This window comes from Ammospiza nelsoni, chromosome Z, assembly GCF_027579445.1.
Source record: "Ammospiza nelsoni isolate bAmmNel1 chromosome Z, bAmmNel1.pri, whole genome shotgun sequence".
Taxonomy (NCBI): Eukaryota; Metazoa; Chordata; class Aves; order Passeriformes; family Passerellidae; genus Ammospiza; species Ammospiza nelsoni.
The window spans coordinates 9,801,240-9,822,921 of NC_080669.1; positions in this window are offsets into that span (position 1 = coordinate 9,801,240).

Genomic DNA, 21,682 nt, shown 5'->3' on the forward strand with positions numbered 1-21,682 from the left:
CAAAATAACGTTACCAAGCAGGGCCTGATCCCTGCTGCCTGCTCAAGGTTAGAAGAGAGGCAATACTTGATCTCAGCACTGGGTGTGTGGGGAATCACTTCCCTGATACGTGCACACCCAGCAATCTCACTTACCAGTTTGTATCCATGGATCTAAGACATTTTCAATACTTTTCTGAAACTCACAGGCTTAATATTCCCCCAAATTATTTGATTTACTGATTGATACCTTTTGACTTTCTGATACCTAAATCACTTCTCAGAATTTACTGACATGAGTATAGGAGTGTCGTGTAGGTCCCTGCTGGCTTTTGTCACAAGTTCAAGAGGAGCCCCATGCACAAAAGAACCCAGGACAAAACGGGGCTTGCAAAGCAAAGTCATTCTATTAGTTGCAATAGCAAATAATGCACAGCAACCCCTGGATTCCTAAAAATCTGTGGAGCAGGAGAAGGAGGTGGAGCATGGTGCTCGGCAGCAGAGGAAGGTAGGCAGTGCACTTTCAGGATATCCCCTGGATGAAAATGGTGAGCATCTCATCCTTCTCACCCTTCCAGCTCAGAACCAGGCCCTGTATCTCCTGCTCAGGAGTGGAATTTCCCAGTTACGGCATTGGCTCACACATTGCTGGCGTGTGAGACGAGGCCAATGAATCAAGGATTTGAAAGAACTGGAAGAGTTAAAATTTTAGCAAGATTTAGTTAGGGGGAAAGAGTATAGCAAGAAGAGTAGAAATAATAAGGGATAGTTAATTTTTTTCAGGTAAAGTAGTTAAGGCTAGGGTAATATATCCCTTGCCTGTCTTTACTATGTTTAAAGAAGCAGGATGGGATGCGGATTTCTTTGTGACAAAGAAGAGGACCAGAGCCTGCACCTGGGCCTTGAAACTTCAGCTATAGGCAAGAAGTGCAAAAGCCTGCCAACAGGTCATAAGTAAAGAGATCAACTTGAGGGAGACGTCTTGGCCTTCATCAGAAGGACACCATTCCCCACTTTAAAACCCACCAACCCATTTGACGTAAAAGACTGCAGAAATTTGAAGGAGCTTTGGACTCAATTATAATACATTTTAGTACAGAGGGGGGTATGCAGTGTTACCTAATGAATACATGTTAGGTTTTTTGGGAATTATATGAATGTGTACTCATTTTAGATGAGTAGAGAGACAGTGATTCTTCACACATGTGTTTAAGAGACAACTCCTCCTGTGCCTGGCACTGTAATAAACACACCACCTTCTAACTTCAACTGTGGTGAGTTCTCTTCCACACCTCATTTGGTGACCGCGGCAGGAACGCTTCTCTGCTCCAGCAAGAACAACCACGCTGTGGACGTCTCTGGGCACTGTCAGGACATTCCTTTCCTGGAGGCACCTCTGGTCTGGGCTGTTCCTCGTAGGGGACAGACAAGACTGCTGGGACTGTGGAGAAAGGGAATGTTTAACTCTGTATAAAGTAACCCGTAAGGAGAACGCAGGGGAAGGGCTGTTCCTAAGTCACACAGAGATGTCCTGCGCACAACGTACGCCTGTACAGTTTGGGTTTGGGTCTGGCTGCCAGCAGAAAGGATTTGCTGTGTCAGTAAGGACCTGCTAGAAATTCTGGGTTTGAATTGAGCAAATGCTGTTTTATTGCTGCAATTTTTCCTGTGTGATGTAATTGTGGTTGTGTTTTCAATGGGTGAATGTTTGAGGGAGATGATGTGGGTGGATGCTGTTGTGATTTATGGTGTGTGTTGTGTTGAGAAAAGCGAGCACTCTGTCCCCTCATAAAGAGAGACTCCTTTCCCGGTGAGCTTGTGTGTGTGGACTTTGTAATTGCAGGGGTTGGTACTCCCTGTGACACCTGGTGCCTGGGTATACAGGGGGGTTGAGTGGTTTTTCTCCCTCACTGTGATCATTTGGGCCTGAATGGTTGTGTTTGGGGAGATTTTAGAATTTTGTTTGCAACAAGTGCAGCAATTTATGCAGAAAACTACAGTGTGGTGATTTACGTATGTTGACCTATGGTAGTACTTTATACCACCCCCCCTCCTCCAGGGTTACAAATCTCCTGCCAGAAGGTGGACACTCTCTTTCCTCTCCTGGACATCCTCGTTCCTCTCCTGGATGCTCCCTCTCTCTCCTGGAGTTTTTCTCCATTAAAGCTGTGCGATTTGGTCCCGAGAAGAAAGAGCGCCTCTCATCTTTTGCTTTGTCCTTGTCATTGTCACTGGGGTCCAGAGCTTGCCAAACTGATCCCCCACGAGGCAAAAACCCACAAATGGCCCCACATGCAGAGCTCAAAAATTGGCGACATTTCTGATGGACAGGAGTGTTTGTCACACTTTTGGAATTCCCTATTCCCACACAGGTCAGGCAGTTGTTGAAAGGATGCACCACACTCTAAAACCCTTAAATGGTCAAAAAAGGGGGAGTGGCCCAAGCAACACCTCTGATAAGGTAGAGCAAAGCTTTAGATGTCTTTATCTTTTGAATAGATCATTTGTAGGACCTAATCCTCCCATTTTTAGGCACTTTTCAAACAGCACACAGGCAAAACTGAAAGAAAATGCTCCTGTTTTGATTAGAAACCTTGAGTTAGGACAAATTGAAGGACCATTTGCACTAATCACTTGGGGCAAAGGGAATGCTTGTATTTATTTGCACAGGTGCCAGACCTAAGTGGGTCCCTGCGAAGGACGTGAAACCGTCTCATACACAAGAGCGCACCGACAATTCCACCAGCAGGGAAATGAGCACGCAGACGTGAGCCACACGGAGAAACTACAGTTCATGCCAGACATTCCCTGTTCAACCTATGAAAGCTACAAATCTTGAGTTTGATTGCTGCTCTTTAGACTGTGAAAATTGTTTGTATCATAGAGCTCTTTCAGCAAAAGCATGGTGTCCGTTTTGTTCAAAAGAATTCTAAGATACCCAAATTTATAAAAACTGAAGGTCCAAGGGACAGTTTAATGCCCTGAACAAGTGCTAAAAGATTTGCTTGAGAGCTGAAAGAGATGGGGAAGCTTTTGCCAAAAAGCAGCTGAACAGAAGCATGGAGTTTGATCAAATGATATACTGGCATTTGTTGGTTTTGCTTGCTTGCTTTTGCAGTGCATATATGCCTGTAGATCAACCAAAAATGAATGTTTACCTTGCTTTAGCCAAGTCAGCAGGCTCAGACACCATATGTTTGACCAATTTGAGCCCAGACAAACCCTTGGTGACCTGTTTGGTCGGTGTGCCAGTGCCAGCCAAGGAATGGCCAATAGCCAATCGTGCCAAATATTGGTGTGAGGCTGCCAACAAGACCAATCCCATAACCAGCTGGCATCATTGGGCCCCTGATCTGCTTAGAGCACCTTCTGAACCTCAAGAATTGGAATTCTTGGTTCATTTCTAATGGAAATTTGTGCTGCCTTTCAGTACCCGGGAGATCCACAGTTAAATGTTACTCCCCATCATCCTGTGGACAGATACTCAAGTTTGTGGTGCAATTGTACTACCCCAGTGTCCCCTAAGGGTGAAACTGCTGACAAGCAGATGACCTAGATGAAGCCCCACGACAATTAGTAACAGAATATTGGCTCATTTGTGGAGATGAAGCCTGACAGGGAATTCCTCAAAAATTAAATGTGGCCCATCTAGCATCAGACAACTCACTGGGATAGCACCTATCGTTAAAAAAGCCATCAAGAGAAAACAGAGAAAAAAGATTTGCCCATCATTATAAAGAAAAGTGTAATAGCAATTTCAGACCTAGGGCCCTGCTAAATGAGTTACATCAAATTTATTTCTGCATCCACTTGCCTCGGGTGAGGCATTGAGACCATTATAGCAATTGAGGTGTTGGCTGGAGAAAGAAGACAGTGCTACTTGCGTTGCAATTAGTGACGTGATGACTGATGTTAGTGTTGTCAGACATGCAACCTTACAGAACAGAGCAGCAATTGATTTTCTTTTACTGGCACATGGACATGGTTGTGAGGAATTTGAAGGATTGTGTTGCATGAACCTGTCTGATCACTCCGAATCCATGCAGAAAAGCATACAAAAGCTGAAAGATTTGACAGCTCCAAAAAAGGAAGACGGTGGGTCATGGTTAGATGATTTGTTCCAAGGATGGAGCTTTGCACCTTGGCTAAGGGGAACTTTGTAGAATAGGTCTCTATGGATTGGGTGTTTTGGTAGTGGTACTAGTAGTAATACCTTGCATACATTGGTGTGTGTGGCAAATAATGGACAAAATGATCAAAGAAGTTTTTATCACACAAGAGAGAGAGGTAGGGAATGGTTTCACAGAGAGTTCTTGAAATCTCACACAGATGGTGGATGAAGGTATGGACATGGAGGGAGGTTTTGAATTAAGACCTTGGAACAGGTGAGACTTTTTTGGAACAATGACTTGTAATTGCTATCAGACATGACTTTTGCCCTTTGAACTGACTGGACTTTCACAGCATTAAAATTGCTGTGTTGGAGTGTAGCAATGCTTAATGCGAGCAAAAAGGATGATTTAAGCAAGTAATAAGCAGGTATGCTGCAGTAAAGCTATGAAATGCAAGGTAGTTAATAAACGACATGGATACAAAGGTTTCTTTTTAGTTGTACTGAGAGGGGGAATTGTGGGAATCCTTCAAATCAGGGGGTTTTGGGAAAGCTACAAAAGGCAGAGCTCAGAGAAAGCGGTTGGAGCTAAGCAGCTGTAGATTTTCATGTCTTTCTTTTTACTGATTTATGACCGGTGATAGCTCAGGGATGCCACTTGCTTGGTTTCTCCGCTGTTTAGGCTTGTAAGTTTTCTGCTGCTGTCTAGGTGGCCTGGAAAGGCCCAGGGATGGCCTTGAAGAGCCCGGCGCTTCAAAGGACGAGGAGAGACTTCTGATCTTGTCTCAGTCTTGGTGTTTATTAATTGTTTATCTAAAAGATTTTCTTTCAGCCCAACAGAGGTCTGCACAGCAAGTAAGCCATGGGCACACTCCCCAAGCCCCCGGGCGGTCACTTATCTTTATACCCGAAGTTACGTGTACAATATTTATCATTTTTCCCCAATACCTTCTACCCTTATTAACCGGTGCACTTCTAGTAATAACCAATCCCAAAGTGCCACCATCACCACAGAAGATGGAGGCTAAGAAACAGAAAAAGAAGGACAGGACACGCCCCAATTCCTCCATCTTACTTCTTTAGACCCCACTGTACCAAAATCCTAAACCCTGTGTTTTACACTCTAATTAACTTATCCGTTCACCATTCACCCAGTGAATTCCTCCCAGTCCTCATCCAGGTGTCGTCTCCTGTGTAGGATCAAAGCCCTGCCACCAGACACTTCTGGCAACATTCCAGGACTCCCGAGCCCCCCAAGGGTGGTCTCGGCCACTCTGCACCTCCATCCTGAGGTGCTGAGATCCCACAAGCAGCAGCCATAGGATTTGTCAGCACAAGAGTTATAGAAGTAGAAAAGTAAGGAGAAATAGCAAAATGGCCTGTGTGTTAGTGCTTGCCTAGAATAACTCGTTAGCCTTCAAAAAAGTATCTCTAGCAAGATATTAGAACTTCTCAGCTTAATAATGGAGCTCAGTGCATTGTGTTTTAAGGCTTACAAGCAGATATTGTATTCAAAAGAAGCAAGCACTGTTTTAACAAAAGGTACGTGTGCTTATAGTGGTTGGATAGAACTACTGTCAGTATGCTTCTGCTTTGTGTGATTGGTCAAAAAATTTTTCAAGTAAGCTGTGCCATTAAGTTCTTTGCCTGCTGCCACAGATGTGAGCCGCTGGCATCTTCCCATAGTCAGACCCAAGTAATGAGACTGATGCTGGAAAACAAACAGCTCGAGGCGCGTTCCTCAGCAGTCCCGTCCCGTTCGTGATTTGTACAGGGACCCCCGGCCGGCAATAGTGTATAGATGTTAAATTACATCCATGATAAATTAATAGGTATTGTTTCATTAATTTTGATACTTTTTCATTTCATATAGATTTATATATTTTAATTTAATAAAGATTTGATTTCTTCGTCCAGCTTGGGAGAGCGAAGAATTACAACAGTGCAAAACCTTCTGCCCACACAGCAGTCAGCCCCCAGGCGTGTGCATGCACACCCACCCACTGCGCTTGCTCTTCTCAGCATCTCAGGGCTGCTGTTTGCACAAAATTGGGATGAATTTAACTCAACAGAGCCACAACTGGTGTGTCCAGCTTGTCATGAACACTCATGTGGCAACGAACAACACAGAGCTCTCAAATCACATGATCACAGGTAATTTCATTTCTGCTGGGCACTGAGGACATCTTAAAAGTGCCAAAGACACAGAAAACGGGGTGGAAAACACTGGCATCATGGTACTGCTGGTATCCTCCTGAAGGATAATCTCTTGAATTTCTTAAGGTGGGAGCTTTCCAAAAACTAGGAAAATTGCTCAGCACTGGCTGCCCAATTGTGAATGGTTTTCTTGACTTGGCAAAGCTGGGGTGTTAACAATGGACTCCGTCCTTGGTTCAAATCACCTGCCCTCACCTGCAGACAAAAGCACCACCACCAGCAGCAGAAGCTACTTCAGTCAATTTTCTCAAAAAGCTCTGGTAAATTTGGGAGAGGAAAAGAAAACAGATCAGACACTGTGGATTAATGACAAGACTCTGAGGAACAGTTCCAAAGCAAAGGGCAGCAGCTTCTCTCTGGGCCACTCCTTGTGCTCCAAGGCAACCGGGCTGCACAGCGGGGAGGCAGCTTCGGGCACCTCAGCCCTGGGCAGGAGTGGCTGCTTGCTCTGCAGGGCTGCCTGTGGGCAAAAGCAGGGTGCTGGCCTTCTGCTCTTGGCCCTAGCCTGGCCTTGCAGGGCTAATCCTGTTCCCTGTCTCAAATGTGCTAAAGACAGACTTGTTTGTTTCCAGCTCTTCACAGCATTGATGTGCACTGCAAAATACCAAAGGACTAAGGCCTGAACAACAGACCCTGACTGAAGCCTCCACAACAGGACCTGAGCCAAAGCTGCTCTCTAGATGATCTTTCCAACCCAATGTTCTATGTATCTCCTCCTTAACCAAGTATTACTGTCAAATATATTGTTGCCTCCATTCACTGGTGAAGCATGTCTGCATCTTTCTGCATGAGGAAAATGGACAAGGCCACACCTGGTCTTGGTTCTTCCTTGAGCCCTGGGCAGGCTCGGGGAGAAAACCAAGAGGAGAATGAAACCAGCTGTGCCCCAGCAGAAGCTCTGGCACATTGCTCGTCCAGCACTGTCGGAGCCGGGCTACTCTCACAGCGCACTCGGGAGCCTCGTGGCCGGCAAAGGTGGAGGCACCGCAGCATTTCCCCGTTCCCGGCCGTGGCTCTGCAGGGCTTGGCTGGGACAGCTTCCCCCAGCTGATGTGCAGCTCTGGATGAAGGGGAAAGCATTGTGGTACCTGGTGATGTATCTTCCTTAATAACCAGAGGCACCCTTTTGTAATAATGCTGAGGTGCTTTGCTTAGCTTATTCTTTCCTGACTCTTTTTTGCTCTTTTGCATTACAGAAAATTACACTGTTCCTTCAGATGGTGTCTGTGTCTGCATGTCTGACCCTCCCCAATATCAAAACAAACACACAGCCAGTTTAGCACGAGACCTGCCTCTCTGCCAGCCCATCTCTTGGCAAACACCCCTGGCGGCCATCTCCACAAATGAAATTCCCACTTTGCAACTTCCTTTTCTGCAGGCAAGTGAGAAAAGGAGCCACTCCCAATTCTGGACACCTCCGAAAACCAGCTGCTTTCAGCAGTCACAACCCTGAAATATCAACCTCCTTCCTTAAGCTGCCACAGGGAGCTCCCACCAAGATCGTTTTGTCCAAGGATACCCACAGAAGAGCTGGAGAAGGGAGCAGATTGAAACACAACTGCTTCAGAGTTTAAACCTGCCTTTATCAATTGAGAACACACCAACCTGTCCCAAAGGGAAAGCAGGCAGGAACGAGAAGCTCCTCTCCCACAACAGTAAACTCTGTGCTTCCTTCTGTTCCAGCTGAAGAGTGGAGGCCATGGGCTACACCTCACTTTGGGAAGGAGCCCTGGGAATTAGCCTGATCTGGGAGGGCATATAAAGGAGCTCTCCAAAAAGCAGGAAAAGATCCTCTGGAAGGAATAGATGATGACAATATTTCTGCAGAAAAGCGGAAAAAAGGATAATTGAAGCATTTCAAAGTGCCCAGACTGAAATTTATTTGCCAGTACGACAACCCCAAAGTCTCTGTGGTGTGTCAAGAAGCTCAGGAATGAACTGCAAGGCTTGGATAAACATCATTGCTGTTGTTAGCCTTAAGAAACACATAATCCCTTAAGCGATTATATGCAGGTGCTTTTATTAAGACCTCTGGGTTTCAGGAGTATTCAATTCAAATCTGACTCCAACCATATATTTGAGATGATCATGCTTTTATGTTCTATCGTTACATAACTTCCATGTTAATTATTACACTTCTATTGTTCTATTGTATACATAGACTTCAGCCAAGCATAGCCCTCCCTAAATTTCCAATATAATTGTTCATGATTCTTCTCATGACTATATAATAATTATTTTTAATTACTAAACAATCATCACATCTAACAATTATATAATTTTTCTTACTGCTTATGCAGGTGCAGTTGATCTGGGAAAACACAAAGCCTAAAATTTTCAGATTCAATCTTTTATATTTTCCAGGGCTCCACTATCAGTGTCTGTCCCCCAGAGCACAAGCAGCTCCCCAACAAGACTAAGGGACAAAGCTTCCCCATTCAGCTCCCTACAGCAGCTCTAGGGAATCTCTCTCCATTGCAAGATTTCCTTTGTCAGTCTACAGTGACAGGAGTTGGTTGCAGGAGGCATTTGCATTGGAGCTCTCCCCAGATGGGGGGAAGAAAAGGAAAAGGTGATTCATGAGGAAAGAAAAGGGCAATGCTGTTTGGGAAGACACCAGTGTGAGTTTGCTACAACTCTAGGCCAGAAATGCTTTGGAGAAAGCAACATCCATCCATTGGGCAGCACTTTGGCTTTGATATCCATGCTGACAAAATTGCTGCCCCTTCCTGCTGCTGTAGCTGACTCCAAATCATGAGAAATGCGCCAACTCTGCCAAACACAGGAGGACATGCTGAGATGAAACCAGCTAGTCTGCAAAAAGGAGTCCTAATTAATGTTTAAAAACACCCTCTTTTCACCCTTTCTGCAGCCAAGCCAGAGCAATGTCCTTCCTCTCTGTCCCCGATGGTTACCCAGGCATGGGATGCAGCATGTAGACAGAGCCTGTCACTGCTCCCAGTGCCCTGCCCTGCCCTTCCCTGCCTGCCTTGCCCTTCCCTGTCCTGCTGGAGCCTGCTGTGCTGTGCTGTGCCGTGCCGAGCCGAGCCTGGCCAGCGGTCGCGTATTTCGGGAATGACTCTCCCCTGTGCGGCCGCCAGCATAATGAACATAGCACTTTCTAACTTTGACTAGTTAGAGAGTCTTTGTCGGTGATTTTCAGTTTTAACAATGCAGGGAGCTTTTGTTTTCCCTGAAAGAAGCACAGCTGCTGCCAGGGGAAGCACACCCAAAGACCAATAGTGACCCAACCTTCCCTTTGCTTCCCTTTCCCTTCCCTCACTGCTACACAGTGCTCTCATACCACGACCTCAGTGCTGCCTCACCCGAGCATTTAGAGCTGCCTCCACGCCATTCCAGGTGAAGTGCAGGTGCTCATGATTCTGAGGTTTTCCTAGCTTCTTGGGAGAAGGTGTTTGCTTCATCTGGACTTCTTGGCGTTTCATCAGAGGAGCCAGGAACAGGCAAATTTCATCTCCACTGTGAGCTCTTCATTCTGCTTGTTCCCATGGAGCTTAAATGCCAACCTGAGCTCATCGTTCCTCTGGTACCCATAGACCATCACAACCCTTCCCTGGCCTCTCCAGAGAGGAGCAGCTGCACATCTTCAGAGCAGCACTTGCCAGCCCGCAGCCCATCAGGGAGGGAAAGAGCTTCTGCCCTTGCTTTCCAAGCAGCTCCTGGTTAATGACCCTTTCAAGTGTTTTCCTGCAGTGCTCTATCATGGGTAGATCTCAAGTGAGAAGCAGGTAGAAAGTGTCAAGTTGCCTAGGAAGGGGGACCTTGAAAACAGACAGATTCTCTGCCTCATTTTCCTGTCCTCGCTGCAGATTTGGAGGGTGTTCTGGGCATTTTGTAGACAGACTCTCTGTAGGGGTACAAGGGCACGGTGAAAGATATTGCCTAACAAGTGGTCAGTGTTAGGTGCACTCTCCTCTTTCTTTGAATGAAGCCAAACTGGGACTCTGATAGGACATTGCAGATGTTTAAGACTGCCTGCCCTGCAAATCAAGCCGTGCCATTGAAATGAGCTCTGTGTGCCCAACAACAGCTGCAGCTGAAGAATATGGCCTCACCCTCAAGGCTGTTTATAGAATAAACTCACAGTACAAGTTTAGCATGCATGTCTACAGATCTGGGCTCTTCCTGGGTGAATCCATTTTCTGTGGTCTTTTGTGATGAGAAACCAAATGTAGCCAAATCCCAAAGCTGCTGGGAAGATGCACAAAGCTGTGATTCTAGGGTGTTGGGGTGTGTGTGTGTCTCTGTGTGTGTCTATATCAGATTTCCAGTTCATGCTTTAATCTATGTACTTGTCAATTTGGATAAATATTTTTAAGAGGAAGAACTCACTCCTTCAATCCTCTGGGAAGTCTGAATACATTTCTGGAACGGAGGTTGCTGTGTGCTTCCTGTGATGTTTGATCCAAGGCAGCAGTAGAGCTCTGCGTCCCAAAGACACATTTTGGAGCCTGACCAATGTGTTTGGATTCTTGCAGCCAGGCCAGACACTTCAGCCCCCAGCACTCAAGCCACCAGTGTAGGTTCTGCAGCATGGACAGCCACAGCTGGCTGTGGAATACTCCTGGGAAAGAGGAATTGCCACTGCTGGATCTGGACATGGTGTTTGAGACACTGGAGGAGATGTTTTCTCCCTCTGCTTGGGCAACTGCATTGGGCAGGGAAGAAAGGGGCTGGACTGAGAACTTGTGAATGTTGTTGCATGGCTGAGAAGGAAAAGCTTCTTGAGTTCAGCTGTGAATGGACAAGGAAGTATTTGCCTGGTAAAGCATGACTTCCTAAAGAAGAGGGAATGAAAATGTCATCCATGAGTAAGGATGGAAAGGTGTGAGCCTGTGTTGGCCAAGTTTGGGTGCTCCTTTTCCTGGGAAGAACCCCTGATGCAGGAGCATTTGTGGTGAGGAAGTAGAAGCTTTGTAGGTTCTAAGAGGCTTTGTTTGATGGGAAAGAAGAGAAGAGTGTTTGGAGAAGTGGCACTGAAGGCCCAGTGTCCCATGCAGGGAGGGGCATGCCAGCGGTGCCTCTGTTGCAGCAGCAGATGTGGGCTGTGCCTCTTTTGGGTGGGAAGGCCAAGGCAAAGCAAGGGCTGGGCTGCTGCTGCTGCTGTGTGAGCCCTGCCGTGCGTGTGGGCGCTCCCAGAGCCGTGGCTGGGGCTGGGCGGCAGCTGCAGCTTTCTTGTCCTCTCAGTAAGCTGCTGCCTGCAGTCCAGTTTCCATCTGGGGAATCCTCAGCTGGGCAAACTGGCCAGTCTTGCTGTCCATGTTGCAGAGCTCTTTCCCCTTGCTCTTGGGCATCTCTGTGGGAAGAGTTGTGTGCTGCAGCCTGGATGAGACTTCTGTGCTCAGGGCTGTGGAGGAAGGAGCACATCCCTTTGCCAGGAGCTGGCAGGACTCCTGCTTAGCAGCCATTCCATGTGTTCAGTGTCACCCCCATGTTCAACACTGTCAGCTCTGACAGCTTTTGGACTGTGTTTGAGAAGTCAATTTTTCTGACTGTTGAAGGGCTTTGGGTCCCAGAGGTGTTGTTTGGAAGAAGGGATTAAGTGTGTGAGCCATGGAGTTGTTGGACCAGGTGTTTTGTGTAAGTGGTGAGAAGGGTTTCTTCCTTTCTGTTTCTCTTTCAAGGGCAATATTATTGTTGCCCCTGAGTCTTCAGGAGAGGAGCCTGTGGCCAGAGCTGCAGCAGAGGGAGCTTTGCCTGGCACCGAGAGCCGCAGGAACAATTCCCAGGAGCCCGAGGAGCTTGGTAGGGACAGAGCCCCCACTGGTTTCGAGAGGGGTGAGATGGCTGCTCTGAGCCTGCCTCTGGCAGTGAGGGAGATGAGAAGGGTTGAGTTCCTGTCTGCAGGCTTGGTGCTTCCTGGTGTCTTGAGTTCAAATCCTGCACGGGCACAACCTGCCTGAGCCCTGCCCTCCACGCTTCTCCAGAGGCTCTGACACTGAGTCCTCTACTGGGGCAAGAGAGCAGGGAATAAACCTGACCTTGTGGCAGTTGTGTCACCAAGCCAGGTGTCCCAGTTTTGTGCTGATGTCCGTGGATAAGTTTGCTGCAGGATGTCAGTGCTCTGGAGGCAACCCTGAGTGACTCTTGAAGCAAGAGAGGAAAAGCCCAGCAAAAGGTCAGTGTAGAAGTCTGAGCTTTTTGTCTCCAAGCATTAAATCCATGTAGTGCCAGTCTGCCGATAGCTGTAGTGAGATACATTAAAAATACAAGCAGCAGAAGCTCTGAGGCAAGGAAATCATTAGTCACAGATCCAGGAGCTCAAGGAAAATCTGAAATCACCCCTTAAAATTAGTGAGAACTAAAGGAGAGAGAGAGCACTTTGGGTCTGCATCCTTGAGCAAAGCTGGTGCTGCCTGCAGTCCTGTTAGGGAGCTCTTTCCTTCACAGCTGTGAGAAACAGAATTCACTGCTTAGAATTATAAAATGTATAATACTAATAGGATAAAAAAAGACAATATTTGCAGCACTGTGGTGCTCGGGGCTAACACCCAAACAACACCTGGTGCTAAGTGACAGTGTTAGCTTTATGGTGTTACATTGCTGAGAGGCAAGTATATTCATGTGTTTCATGAATTTTTCAAGCATTCTTGGGAATTTTCTGATGTTTTGGGAACTCCTTAGCTTGATTGCTTCACACTCAGTTTTACTGCATGACATCCTTTGCATCAGGTCAACATATATTATTTCTGCTTGTGTCTCCTGATGTTTCACACCCTCTGATAAGGCTTTAGTAGGTTCTCCCTAAATTTCACATGGTATTCTCTAATTGTCCTCTGGTGCTCTGGTTTGTGTCAGGGTTATTTTATCACTTGGACAGGTTGGGCAGTGGACAGCCTTACACTGATTTTAGTTACACACAAGCCTTTTTTCCCGTTAAGTTTTGCTAGGGTCTATAACACAATACATTCATCACACAATTGTTTCCATAAGTGATGCATAGATATTATATTCATTACACTACTGTTTCTATGAGCAACACAATGCTGATAAATTCTATTATATTACAAGCAGCTACAAGAGTTCTAACTGATGCTATTTCTAAATACTTACAATCACTAACAACGCCCATAAGCTAATACATAAATGCCTAAGCCAAAATTACCCGGTCATTTGTCACCCAGCTGTTCATCCCAGAGCTGGCGGTTGTTTTGGAGGAGCTGTGGCTCACTGCAGAGGGCAGGCTGTAGATGGCAGGGAATGGTGCTAGTTGATAACTCAGCTCCCAGCACCTTCAGCTTCAGCCATTTCAGTGAGGACTGAGGTGTCTCTGTAAGCACAGAGAAAGAACCAGGCTGGGCTTCTTTGTGGCAGCTGGGTCTGTCTGTGTTTCAAGCTCTCATGGGGGCCTTGGCCCTGCAGAAGTATCCCAATACATTGAGGGCTTTCAGTGTATAGGGATACTTCAAAACTTCAGAAGTTATAAACTCTTGGAAGGAGTCTGGCTCTTTGAAGAGCAGGCTTCAAATTGCCAAGTGAGATTTTGCCTTTCGGCTCATCTTTTACAGACTTTGATAGAAGGACAGTTACTTCCAAGAGGACAAATGATGCAGAGAGGCCAATATTGACCCAGTGTTCCCTTTGCTTCCCAGACTTCCAGCTAATCTGCCTTGCCAGGAGGGCTGCCCTGCATGGGAAGAAGGACCAGAGGCAGAGCCTGTGAGCATCAGACGGGTGGAATCCCTTAGTGTACACACAGATTTATAGATTTCTACAATTCTCTTTCTATATCCATATAGTTGCATTTATAGATTTACAGCGTCCCCACCGCCCCCTCAGCCCCCTCAGCCCCCTCTGTCTCACCGTCCTTCAGCAGCTCCTCAGGGGACAGTGCCTGGGGCCAGCGGCAGCTCCCACCGCTCCAGGGACAGCCGGGGCTGGAAGTGCTGCTCCGCCGGCACCGGCCGCCATCTCGGACCCAGCAACGCCACAGTGCTCGGTGCACTAGACAGGACAGGACGTGCCAGAGCTGTGCTGTGAGGAGCCCCACACAGCCGGCTCTTTCGTCACTGACCCACAGCGATTCCAAGGCGTTTTTCCTGCAGCTGGCCTTGCAGCCAGACTGCGGGACTTGCTACCTCCGAGCATTTCCCAGGCATCTGTCTCAAAGGTGTCCTAGAGGCCAAAAAGCGGGATGGCAGGCAGAGTGCTCAGGCTCTTCAGGGTGCTTCGGGGGAAGAAAAAGAAAGGGTCTGCAGCCTCCCCAGCGCAGCAGCCTGCAGAGCTGGAGAAGTTGCGGCCAGTGCAGGATGGTGAGTGGCAGAGCTGGGCCGCAGGACTGGTGCCTGCGGCCGGCCTGGCCCCATCCCATCCCCGCCCCTATGGATGTGCCCACAGACAGGACGTAAGAGGGGTGGGGCTGCCCTTGCTGGCTGTGCTCCGTCCCCTGGGCACCCGGGGGCTGTCCCTGCCTGGGCCGTGCAGGGCTGTGCCGTGTTCTCCGGCCTTTCCAGCAGCCCCTCAGCTCTGGCTGCACTCGCTCTTTGCCAGATGCGGGCAAGGATGGGACACTGGAGCAGGACCCCCCTCACGGCTGCTTCCACAGACCAGTGCAGGTACCTGCGGCCATCCACACCTGGGCTGGGCCTGCTGGCACTGCTCGGCCCAGCGCCGCTCTTGGAGCAGGCCATGGAACGTCCCTCTCTTCCTGCCCTTCCTTCTGTTGCAGATACTGCGGAGGTTCCTGGGCCTTGGGCGCAGAAACACAAGCGCCGCAACAACTGAGGGCACGGCTGAGCTGCAGGCAGAGGCTGATGTCACTTCAGCCTCCCCGGAGTGTGCAGCAGACTCTGTCAGGGCAGTGGCTGAGGGCAGGCCGGAGGCTGTCATGGCCCTGCAGGGTCTGCACTTGAACAAGCACAGTGCCAGTGCCCTGTCGGTTGTGTCCAGGCACCTGCTGAGCGATTGCGGGGACAGGCTGCACCCAGAGCTCAGAGGCCACGTGGAGCTCAGCAAGGAGCCCTCGCTGGTGAGAAGGGGCAGTGGCTGATATCTACTTGGAACATGAGGTGGTAGAACAGGAAGGCCATCTTGCAATGGTGCCTGCTGTATCTGAAGTGAAATAGGCACCTTTGTGGCTAGGGAGCTGCGTGGGCAAGAAGGATGGCAGGCTGGCGGCCTTGAGCAGCTGAAGATGCGGCAGCGTGTGGCCAGGGGGCCAAGAAGGCCAAGGGCATGGTGGCTGTGCCAGCAGCAGTGGGGCAGCAGGAGCAGGGCAGTGAGCGTGGCCCTGTGCTGGGCAGCGCTGCGGCCACAGCTGGAGTGCTGTGTGCACTTGTGGGCCCTGGGGAGCAGAAAGTCATGGAGGGGCTGCAGCGTGTGCACAGAAGGACAGGGCAGCTGGGCAAGGGGGTGCAGCACAAGGCCAGGGAGGAGGTGCCGAGGGAGCTTTAGCCTCGACAGTGGGAGGCTCTTGAGGGACCTTCCGGCAGACTTTCATCAATCCCTGTGTTACAGTTCTCAGCACAAGCGTTGTTTCACCACCAAACATGCCCTCACTGGATCCAAAGCCTTTACACAGTAGAGTGGCTGATGCTTCCATCTTGTGGCTTGTTGGCTTGTTGTTTTGTTAGGAAGAGAAGGCCTGTGCATTTTCCTCTTTTTCCAGCAAGCAAAGATGCTTCTGCACAACGTTTTCTGCCATTTTGCAGCCCTGGATGGGATTGTGATCCAGTTTGAGATTTCTACGTCTGCAGCAGCAGTAGCAATGGCATTGCTGTCGCTTTCCTACTTTTCCATTTCAGTGCTTTCGAGCACTAAAAGTTCGGTTTTGCCAAAACAACCTTGCTTGCTGATAGGAGCCAGGGAGGAAAATCAGCTTCATATCCATCTAGAGTGCTGTTGAATTGGCCCATTTTAATTTGGTGGCTGTGACTTAGAACCCCTCTGTCACTATGAAATATTTTGATTTTTCCTTCGAAGATGTGGGGGTAGATGTGAAAAGAAATGAGGTTCTACATGATAGGAAATGGCCTCTCCCTCACGCTCCTCTCTTCTCACAGATGACAGAACCAAGAGCCGTCTCTCCCCTGGCTCCCGCTGCTCCTGGAGAAGAAGCCAGAGAGGAGCAAAGTGAGGTGGATGAGCACCAGCCTCCATCAGTGCTCACACCAGGGCCGGGATATTCTGATGCTGTAAGTGCCAGTTGTGTGTGGTGCTGTCTTTAGTGCAAGGCAGAGCTGCAAGATTTGGAGCAGCCAGCACTTTGCTGTTGCAGGCTGAGGATGCTGGGTGCTGGAGTCCTGCCAGGAGCTCGGGATTTCCTCCAGCCAGCAACCACAGATCCTGGCACTTGAGCTGTCATGTTGGGGCAGCAAAGGGCTGGTGCCTCTTTGAGAGCATCTGGCTGCTTGGCTCAGGGAAGCTCTATCTCTTGGCTTCTGCAGTGCTATGGCCAAGGGCAAAGGCGGTAATGCTGGAGGTGCCAGGCCTTGTTTTGTTGGTTTTCCTTTTTAGGAAAAGGTATGTTTGGCTTGGGAAAGCGGTCTGCACTTTCCTTGAGTGGTTCTTCACTTGTACAGTCTCTTTTGGACCAGCTGTCTTTTGGCTTTTGATAAGCTGCAAGGGGAGGATTGTGTGGTCCATGCAGCTGTGGGGGCCATTCCTGTCCCATGTGGCCAAAGAAACAAAGTGCGGAGTTGCGAAGCCTTTTTGCGAGACAAAAATCAGAAGCAGCCAGTTTCTTCTGATGCATATTTTGGTGTAGTCTGCAGCTTTGGCAAGTTCTTTGGAGCTTGGAGTGGGGGTGAATCTCCAAGTGCTTGACTGCTGTGTTGTGTTGCTCGGAAGAGGAAGGCCATCTTGCAATGGGGCCTGCTTTATCAGGAGTGAAATGGGCATCTTTGTGGCTGAGGAGGTGGTGGACCAAAAGGAGCCAGGGGTGCTGGCGGCCTTGAGCAGCTGAAGATGAGGCAGCGTGTGGCCAGGGGGGCAAGAAGGCCAAGGGCATGGTGGCTGTGCCAGCAGCAGTGGGGCAGCAGGAGCAGAGCAGTGAGCGTGGCCCTGTGCTGGGCAGTGCTGCGGCCACAGCTGGAGTGCTGTGTGCACTTGTGGGCCCTGGGGAGCAGAAAGTCATGGAGGGGCTGCAGCGTGTGCACAGAAGGATAGGGCAGCTGGGTAAGGGGTGCAGCACAAGGCCAGGGAGGACATGCCAAGGGAGCTTTAGCCTGGACCATGGGAGGCTCTTGAGGGACCTGCACGAGGCTTCCATCAATCCCCGCATAACTGTGCTCAGCACAAGGGCCTTTCCTCTCTGAAACATCACCTCACTATATCCAAGGTCTTCAGACACTGGAGTCACTGTCACTTCCATCTTGTGCTTTATGGGTTACCAAGGGGGAGAAAGCCTGTTCCTTTTCTCTTTTTCCAGCAAGCAAGGAGGCTTCTGCACAACATTTTCTGTTCCTTTAATCACTGAAAGGGATTCTGAACCCTTTCTGGTTTTCCATGTCTTCAGCAGCAGTAGCAAAGGCCTTGCTGGCTCTTTCCTACTTTTCCATTTCAGAGTTTACAAGATCTAAAAGCTGCCTTTTTGCAGAGACAACCTTGCCTGCAAATAGCAGACAAGGAGGAATATCGAATTGATAGCCTTATACTGTTCTGTTGAATGTGCCCATTTCAGTCTGGTTGGAGTGACTTCAAATGCCATTGCTACACAAAGTTCATGAGTTCTCCTTTGAAGATGTGTCTGTGGATGTGAGGAGAAATGAGGTTCTAAGCGCTAGGTAACGGCCTGTCCCTATCATTCTGTCTTGGCACAGGTGACAAGAGCAAGAGCCATTTTTCCCCTGGCTCTTTCTCCTATTCCAGAAGAAGACAGAGAGGAGGAACATGAGCCAGATGACCAGCGCAAGCATCCAGTCATGGTCACACCAAAGCCTGCTCATCTTCCCAAGAGAGTAAGTGCCTTTTGTGGGGGGCGCTGTCTTTAGTGCAAGGCAGAGATGCAAGTTTCTGAGCGGCCAGCACTTGCTGTGTCTGGCCAAGGATGTTAAGTGCTGGAGTCCTGCAGGACGTGGCCTTTTCCTGCAGGCAGTGACAGCTGGAAATTGGCCTTTGACCTGTCCTGTTGAGGCAGCACCGAGCTGGGGGCTGCAGCTGAGCTTCTGGCTGCTTGGCTCAGGGAAGCTCCATCTCTGGGCTTCTGCGGATTTACGGCCAAGGGTGCAAGTGGTAGTGCTCAAAGTCAAAAGGTTTTGTTGGTTTGTTTTCCCTTTTGGAAAGGTGCCTTAACTTGTGGATGTGTTCTGCAGTTTACTTGAGTCATTTTGAACTTGTAGAGTTACTGTTGGCCCAACTGCCTTTTGGCTTTTCAGAAGGCGCAAAGAGCAGTAGGGGCAAGTTCCTGCTGATCAGTTTTGTGCTGAAGTCTGCAGCTTGGGCAAGCGCATTGGAGCCCAGAGTGAGGGTGAAGCTGCAAGTGCTTGACTGCTGTGTTGTGTTGCTCGGAAGAGGAAGGCCATCTTGCAATGGGGCCTGCTTTATCAGGAGTGAAATGGGCACCTTTGTGGCTGAGGAGGTGGTGGACCAAAAGGAGCCAGGGGTGCTGGCGGCCTTGAGCAGCTGAAGATGAGGCAGCGTGTGGCCAGGGGGCCAAGAAGGCCAAGGGCATGGTGGCTGTGCCAGCAGCAGTGGGGCAGCAGGAGCAGGGCAGTGAGCGTGGCCCTGTGCTGGGCAGTGCTGCGGCCACAGCTGGGGTGCTGTGTGCACTTGTGGGCCTTGGGGAGCAGAAAGTCATGGAGGGGCTGCAGCGTGTGCACAGAAGGATAGGGCAGCTGGGTAAGGGGTGCAGCACAAGGCCAGGGAGGACATGCCAAGGGAGCTTTAGCCTGGACCATGGGAGGCTCTTGAGGGACCTGCACGAGGCTTCCATCAGTCCCCGCATAACTGTGCTCAGCACAAGGGCCTTTCCTCTCTGAAACATCACCTCACTACATCCAAGGTTTTCAGACACTGGAGTCACTGTCACTTCCGTCTTGTGCTTTATGGGTTTCCAAGGGGGAGAAAGCCTGTTCCTTTTCTCTTTTTCCAGCAAGCAAGGAGGCTTCTGCACAACATTTTCTGTTCCTTTAATCACTGAAAGGGATTCTGAACCCTTTCTGGTTTTCCATGTCTTCAGCAGCAGTAGCAAAGGCCTACTGGCTCTTTCCTACTTTTCCATATCAGAGTTTACAAGATCTAAAAGCTGCCTTTTTGCAGAGACAATCTTGCCTGCAAATAGCAGACAAGGAGGAATATCGAATTGATAGCCTTATACTGTTCTGTTGAATGTGCCCGTTTCAGTCTGGTTGGAGTGACTTCAAATGCCATTGCTACACAAAGTTCATGAGTTCTCCTTTGAAGATGTGTCTGTGGATGTGAGGAGAAATGAGGTTCTAAGCGCTAGGTAACGGCCTGTCCCTATCATTCTGTCTTGGCACAGGTGACAAGAGCAAGAGCCATTTTTCCCCTGGCTCTTTCTCCTATTCCAGAAGAAGACAGAGAGGAGGAACATGAGCCAGATGACCAGCGCAAGCATCCAGTCATGGTCACACCAAAGCCTGCTCATCTTTCCAAGAGAGTAAGTGCCCTTTGTGGGGGGCGCTGTCTTTAGTGCAAGGCAGAGATGCAAAATGTTGCAAAAACATAAAGAAGCTGATTAGATCCCCATTTTTAAAAATATTCACCCACATCCTATTGTATCTGGCCCTGTAAAAAAAGATGTCCCCCACTTTCTTCAAAGCCACTCTGAAGTCTTGGAAAGTGGCAGTAAAGTCTCCCTGGGGCCTGTTCTTTACAAAACTGAATAACTCTACCTCTCTCTGCATTTCTTGAGTCAGAGAGCTCCTCTGGCTGTTTCCGTCTCCCTCTTTTGTCATTTGGTGGGGTGTTCAGTTTTATCTAATGGCAAAAGAATTGAAGTAGAGCAATGCAGGATAAAGAGACATGAAATAGTGGTGCAGTAACCCAAGGAAGCCAGTCGCAGCCTAGGGGTCAGAGATTTGGCTGTGGGCAGGAGGGGTCCTGGGGTGCTCACTGTGAGCCTCCCGGGGGCCCTGGTTTGTGCCCCCCAGCCCACCCTTAGAGGTTTCTGCCACGCAAACAGGGACAGCTGGGAGGGACTTGTACCAGCCCCATCTGCTGCCTGGCACGCTCAAGCAGACGGGAACTGTGCCAGGGTTAGTGCCAGGTGAGACGGAGTGGGGATCCATTCTGAATTAGGTGAAGTGCCTGGAAGAGGTGAGAGGTCTGTAGGGCCAAAGCTGAAGAAAGGCCGCATTCCAGAGACAGCAAGGAGACAGAGAAAGAAAAACAGAAATTACCGCAAGGTCGATCTGTCCCAGACCTAGGAATTCCTCTGATAAAGAAGAACTAGTGCTAAATGTCACGCGGAATGAATATGTATGAACTTATTGTGAAACTGTATGCATATGCATTTGGGAGGGGGATAAAAGACGACCTGAGATCTTCAGAGGTACGCATGCCTTGTTGGGGGACTTGCGTCCGGCGCGTGTCGTAAAATAAACATACCGGGCTTTAAAACTTTTATAAAGTTGTGAGGTTTCTTCTTTTCTCTGCAAAACATTATGGCGAGCCAGGCAGGATTTCTCTGTCCCCGCAGGGGCAGGGGGGATAGACGGACCTCCAAGGCGCGCCCTAGGATTTTTTCCTGGTGGGGCTCTGCTCGTCTCAACTTGCCACCTGCGAGGACAGACAAGGACCTGCTGGCCTGCGGAGGAAGATACGGTATGTACTGAGGGGCCCCTGGGGGAGGGAAAGGAGAGCAAGGGAGTAAACCACCCGGAGACGTCTGGGTTCAGCTGATAGAGCAGCTGTATTAGAGATGGGGTTCATCGTTCTGATAGAGCAGACCGCTAGTGGCTCTGGGGGTGAGCCGGGTGAACCCGTGTATGTGTGTTGGGCGTTCATAGTTCTGATAGAGCAGAACCGCTAGAGGCTCTGGGGGTGAGCCAGGTGAACCCGTGTATGTGTGTTGGGGGTTCATAGTTCTGATAGAGCAGAACTGTTGTGCCCGTGTGTGCTTTGTTTGTATGTGTGTGTGATGTCCGGACATTGTGTTACTGTATGGTTAATGTGTGCATTGTGTGGTCGGTGCACTGTGTTTCTAATCGTGCAAGTGTATAAGTGTATGGTGTATAAAAGAGAATAAATCTACAGTGCGGGGGGGTCAGTACTACCTGTGTTCGAAGCAGCAGAGTGAGGCCTGAGGCGCCGGCTGCAACAGGCTGCGGGGGCAGGGACAGAAGTGCCCCACAGAGAAGCGAGTGGAAGAATGTCAGTGATGGTACTAATCGTGTTTAAATGTAGTGATTTGTGTAGATCTGGTACATTTTAACCGTGAGTATGAGCTCAGAGA